Raw genomic sequence first — 6,390 nt, 5'->3', positions numbered from 1 at the left:
TTTTTGTTGGTCGTGCATTAAACGCAACTGTTTGTTCTAATTTATTACGTTAGATTCAAATGGTCCAAATGGCTCTGAGCACTATGGGACTTAACATCTGAGGTCATCAGTCCCTTAGAACTTAGAACTACTTAAACCTATTTAACCTAAGGACATCACACACATCAATGCCCGAGGCAGGATTCGAACCTGCAACCGTAGCAGCAGCGCAGTTCCGGACAGAAGCGCCTAGAGCCGCTCGGCCACAACGGCCGGCTATGTTAGATTAGATTAGATGCACTTTTCGTTCCAATTAATCCACAGTAAGGAGATCCTCTGGGATGTGGAACATGTCAGAAAACAAGAATACACAATAAATATTTACAAAATAAGGACAGATATGCTAATGTACTTCAAACAGATCCCAAATGAAGTTGTCCTTGTAGGTGTGGAATCGGTCCAAAAAAATCATAAACCTATTATCATTTAAAAGGTTATAAAACTTCTCACCAAATATTAAATGCTCAGTACACTTAGGTGCATCTGATCATTCTTAGGCTATTGTAGGCACGCATCATCAAATAAAAAAAATGTTTTACGGCAGTTACTTTCAATCATCGCATCGTTGCACAAAATTTGTACAGAAGTTAGTTTGTACATAATGTTCTCATTATGTTATATTGTTAATAACACACACGCATCAATCGGTTCTGCTAAGAAATTCATCAGTGGAGTTGAAGGAGTTGGCCACCAATAAATCCTTTAGACTCGTCTCAAATTGAATTTCATTATCATTTAAAATTTTTTATGAATGGTGGAATGTATATTGCTGAAGAGTGGACACCTTTCTGAACCAAAGTACGTGACTTGAAATATTTGTGAAAGTTATTCTTATTTCTAGTAGTGATTCCATGAACTGAGCTGTTGGTTTGAAACAAAAAAAAGACATATATTTTAATAACAAATTTCATTACGGAATAAATATATTTGGAAGTATTAGTTAGTACCCTCAGCTCCTTAAAGAGCCCTCAGCAGGAATTCGTTGAGTTGACACCACAAATATTTCATACTGCGCGTTTTTGGGTTCAGCAAACTAGCTTGATGAGTTAACCCAGATTATGTTAGATGTTCGAATTATTTATGTATAGAAATGAGCGTTTTACATCTGTTAGATTGTAATATATTCCGGCAGTTCCTTTAGCCATACGTTGTACGTATCTGTTGCTTGAATCAGTGGGTCATATTTACTTGTAGCATTAAACATTGTGTTCAAAATGGTTCAAATGGCTCTGAGCACTATCGGACTTAACATCTGAGGTCATCAATCCCCTAGGCTTAGAACTACTTAAACCTAACTAACGTAAGGACATCACACACATCCATGCCCGAGGCAGGATTCGAACCTGCGACCGTAGCGGTCCAGCCTGAAGCGGCTAGAACCGCTTGGCCACTCCGGCCGGCTTTAAACATTGTGTCAACCCTTGTTTGTTACACACGTTACGCAGCTGTTATTTTAATCAGTGGAAATGTAACGTATTCGACCTATCACTCAGTATATTAGTTCCCACTAGATATGCCTATGATATGGTCCAAAGATCGCGGTGCCGTAGCAAAGTCGGCACCTCGCATCGATACCACAGAAGATAGCGATGCCTCGCTGTATACTGCAGCGACGAATGGGAGGTGCTGGCGAAGCTTCGCAGCGCCACCGCGCCGATATACAGCCGAGTAGAGAACGCTCACCCCAGTTCGTGATGAACGATTATGAGAACAGCACAGTCTTGAATAAGGCGCCAGTGTATTTCATACCTTATGCTGAACTTTAACTATGAACACGATTTCTATGTACACCAAGTGAAGAGTCTTGTAAAAACGTCTGTATCCAGTGATACTTTTATATTCAGAGACAGTCGTAAATACTCTGAACACTCTTCTTGAAATGGATTAGACAAAGTTAAGTAAATCTTCATATATGTCTTGTAATAAAGTGACTAATATTTCATAAATTGTAGTTGCACCCCACTATCTCCCAGAGCAATCAAAGAACCCGTAGTTACACCGGACGATTATAGTTTCGTCAGAACTTAACGGTCCCCTGTGCCACTGACGACACTCTCGTAATGCAGCTGAATCCCTGTATTTTGTCTTATTTTGTGCAGGTTCACTATGTTACTATCTTCCCTAAGTTACTGGAACTTACTTTATTTTGTTTCATACTATGCAGAGCAGGCGACATTTCAACCTCTAATTTGCTTTCTTGTTGCCCCTCCAGAGTTTGACTCAAGTATGGTTTGTTCCTCAAAAGTCACTGTACGACGAAAGCAGTGCACATATTGAATATGACTGTAGCTTCGTGTTTAAGTCCTTATTTCTGTACATTTTATTTATGTCATCGCAACTGTTTTTGTAACAGATGTAAGCTGCTATTGGATGCAACATAGAGATTGTTATCTGTTATGATTGTTACATTTACTCGTTGTAACGTATGACACACTATATACAGGGTGAGTCACCTAACATTACCGCTGGATATATTTCGTAAACCACATCAAATACTGACGAATCGACTCCACAGACCGAACGTGAGGAGAGGGGCTAATGTAATTGGTTACTACAAACCATAAAAAAATGCACGGAAGTATGTTTTTTAACACAAACCTACGTTTTCTTAAATGGAACCCCGTTAGTTTTGTTAGCACATCTGAACATATAAACAAATACGTAATCAGTGCCGTTTGTTGCATTGTAAAATGTTAATTACATCCGGAGATATTGTAACCTAAAGTTGACGCTTGAGTACCACTCCTCCGCTGTTCGATCGTGTGTATCGGAGAGCACCGAATTACGTAGGGATCCAAAGGGAACGGTGATGGTCCTTACGTACATAAGAGACCGGAACAGCACATTACGTCCACATGCTAACACCTTTCTATTGGTCTTTTTCACTGACGCACATGTACATTACCATGAGGGGTGAGGTACACGTGCACACGTGGTTTCCGTTTTCAATTACGGAGTGGAATAGAGTGTGTCCCGACATGTCAGGCCAATAGATGTTCAATGTGGTGGCCATCATTTGCTGCACACAATTGCAATCTCTGGCGTAATGAATGTCTTACACGCCGCAGTATATCTGGTGTAACGTCGCCGCAGGGTGCCACAATACGTTGTTTCATATCCTCTGGGGTTGTAGGCACATCACGGTACACATTCTCCTTTAACGTACCCCACAGAAAGAAGTCCAGAGGTGTAAGATCAGGAGAACGGGCTGGCCAATTTATGCGTCCTCCACGTCCTATGAAACGTCCGTCTAACATCCTGTCAAGGGTCAGCCTAGTGTTAATTGCGGAATGTGCAGGTGCACCATTATGCTGATACCACATACGTCGACGCGTTTCCAGTGGGACATTTTCGAGCAACGTTGGCAGATCATTCTGTAGAAACGCGATGTATGTTGCAGCTGTTTGGGCCCCTGCAATGAAGTGAGGACAATGTTTCAAGCGTCAACTTTAGGTTACAATATCTCCGGATGTAATTAACATTTTACAATGCAACAAACGGCACTGATTACGTATTTGTTTATATGTTCAGATGTGCTAACAAAACTAACGTGGTTCCATTTAAAAAAACGTAGGTTTGTGTTAAAAAACATACTTCCGTGCATTTTTGTATGATTTGTACTAAACAATTACACTAGCCCCTCTCCTCACGTTCGGACTGTGGAATCGGTTCGACAGTATTTGATGTGGTTTACTAAATATATCCAGCGGTAAAGTTAGGTGACTCACCCTGTATACAGTCTTAAGATTCAAGTCACTGGAATCTTACTGGAGCTATCGAACCTCTAGATCATCTTTGGTTCAGTTGGTAAACCATGATTAACTGTGCAGTTGGCAGTACGTGTAATCTCGTCATGAGCGCTAATGTTAACTACTATTGTAGCATGAATAGCTGCACTGTCTGGCACAATTCAAATGAAACCTGGTCAGTGCGTCTACCCTTGCCCTACACGTAATGTGGCACCACGTAACTGCGGGTGTGGTGGCGCCATCTGTTGGTAGAGAGACTGACGCGTGAGTACCGTTTTATGTTGCATAGTGCCAGTGTGGTTTCACGCTGAAGAGAAGGTTGTCACACAAGTTATCGTCCACTGCCGAACATGCAGGCGAGTAATCAGGAACAACGAGGAGTGATTCGATTTTTGGCGGTGGAGGGAGTTGGAGGCCGTGAAATGTATCGACGGATGAAGACTGTGTAGGGTGAGTACAGTCTGAGTCGTTCAAGTGTTGTGGATGGCGCAAACGATTCCTTGAGGGGTGCGAGTCACTGGAAGGCGATGCTCGTCCTGGACAGCCTCATCGTGTCATCACACCAGAAATGTCTACATCTACATCTACATTTATACTCCGCAAGTCACCCAACGGTGTGTGGCGGAGGGCACTTTACGTGCCACTGTCATTACCTCCCTTTTCTGTTCCAGTCGCGTATGGTTCGCGGGAAGAACGACTGTCTGAAAGCCTCCGTGCGCGCTCGAATCTCTCTAACTTTACATTCGTGATCTCCTCGGGAGGTATAAGTAGGGGGAAGCAATATATTCGATACCTCATCCAGAAACGCACCCTCTCGAAACCTGGACAGCAAGGTACACCGCGATGCAGAGCGCCTCTCTTGCAGAGTCTGCCACTTGAGTTTGTTAAACATCTCCGTAACGCTATCACGCTTACCAAATAACCCTGTGACGAAACGCGCCGCTCTTCTTTGGATCTTCTCTATCTCCTCCGTCAACCCGATCTGGTATGGATCCCACACTGATGAGCAATACTCAAGTATAGGTCGAACGAGTGTTTTGTAAGCCACCTCCTTTGTTGATGGACTACATTTTCTAAGGACTCTCCCAATGAATCTCAACCTGGTATCCGCCTTACCAACAATTAATTTTATATGATCATTCCACTTCAAATCGTTCCGCACGCATACTCCCAGATATTTTACAGAAGTAACTGCTACCAGTGTTTGTTCCGCTATCATATAATCATACAATAAAGGATCCTTCTTTCTATGTATTCGCAATACATTACATGGTTGCGGATGTGAATGCTTTAGTCTTGGACAACCGCACGGTGGACGAGGTCCATCGGTTACTGGGCATCAGCGTGGGCACCGCGCACATCTTAATGCATCAACGCGAACCTTCGGAAAATCTGTGCGCAGTGGTTTCCCCACCAACTGACCGCCGAACAGCGTAATACTCGAATGGCGCTGTCTTTGAGTCATCTGCAACGTTATCATGAGGAGGACTACTGCTTTCTGTCGCGTATTGTCACAGGTGACGAAACATGGTTTCACCATTTTGAACCGGAAAAAATGGAAATGTCGTGTGGCTAGGGCCTCCCGTCGGATAGATCGTTCGCCTGGTGCAGGTCTTTCGATTTGACGCCACTTCGGCGACATGCGCGTCGATGGGGATGAAATGATGATGATTAGGACAACACAAAACCCAGTCCCTGAGCGGAGAAAATTTCCGACCCAGCCGGGAATCGAACCATTTTTTCTTTCTACGTTATATGTAAAACCTATTAATATACACTCATTTTACAACTCAAGGCGTAAATGGCTTACGATTACTTTTCGTAACATTAAATTAAAATTGTTAGCCCCCAGGGAGAATGGAACTCCCGACCCCTGGTTTACAAGACCAGTGCTCTAACCGCTGAGCTATGGAGGCGAACCCGGGCCCTTAGGATTGACAGTCTGCCACGCTGACCACTCAGCTACCGGGGCGGACCTTTGAACCGGAAAGCAAGCAGTGGAAAGATGCGACTTCACCATCTCTAAAGAAATCAAAGGCCGTGCACACCAGTTTCGGTGTGTTATTTTGCTGTGCAAACCGTGCTGGTAACACCTCTATAACATTTTAGAGAAGGAAGTGGAATGGGATGTGCATGGTTAAAATACACAAACACAGTTTTTTTTACACATAACAATGGACATCCACGCAGCAATGTATTTGTAGTATTGTGATGTCTGTTTCATTGAAACCGTCACGTTTAAGCCTATAATTGGTTTTCATCCTTACATTAAATGCCCTTTTAACATTAATTCATTCACAGTCCCTTTCTCTAATACGAAAGTCACTCTCACAACACATTCAGTATCAGCGTTGAAGTTCAAAATTTCACTCTGCCTCTCACACGGAATATCGCCTTTAAATATTTCGTATTCGGTCTCTGTAAGTGCAGAACTTACTCGCGTTATGTGGCGACGACCGATCCTTTCTCGTACTTTCGTTGTCTTGATACCCTTTGTCTTGATCATCTTTTGCTAGTCTGCGTCGATATTCTGCCGAATTTTAAGTTCTTGAAATCTTGTCCTTTGCATCTCCTTTTCTTCGCTGATAGTTTCAAAGTTAGT

The 6,390-nt window shown here is 42.9% G+C and overlaps 1 non-coding gene across 1 annotated transcript; it reads right to left on the bottom strand.

Annotated features, from left to right (window-relative positions):
* Positions 1 to 5,631: 5,631 nt before the first annotated feature.
* Positions 5,632 to 5,704, bottom strand: Trnat-ugu. The gene has a single exon. It is a non-coding gene; the product is annotated as a tRNA-Thr (tRNA).
* Between the last annotated feature and the right edge of the window lie 686 nt (positions 5,705 to 6,390).

Source organism: Schistocerca americana, chromosome X (genome assembly GCF_021461395.2).
Source record: "Schistocerca americana isolate TAMUIC-IGC-003095 chromosome X, iqSchAmer2.1, whole genome shotgun sequence".
Classification (NCBI taxonomy): Eukaryota; Metazoa; Arthropoda; class Insecta; order Orthoptera; family Acrididae; genus Schistocerca; species Schistocerca americana.
The sequence above is the reverse complement of the archived record's forward strand: the minus strand, read 5'-3'. Positions and strand labels throughout refer to the sequence as shown.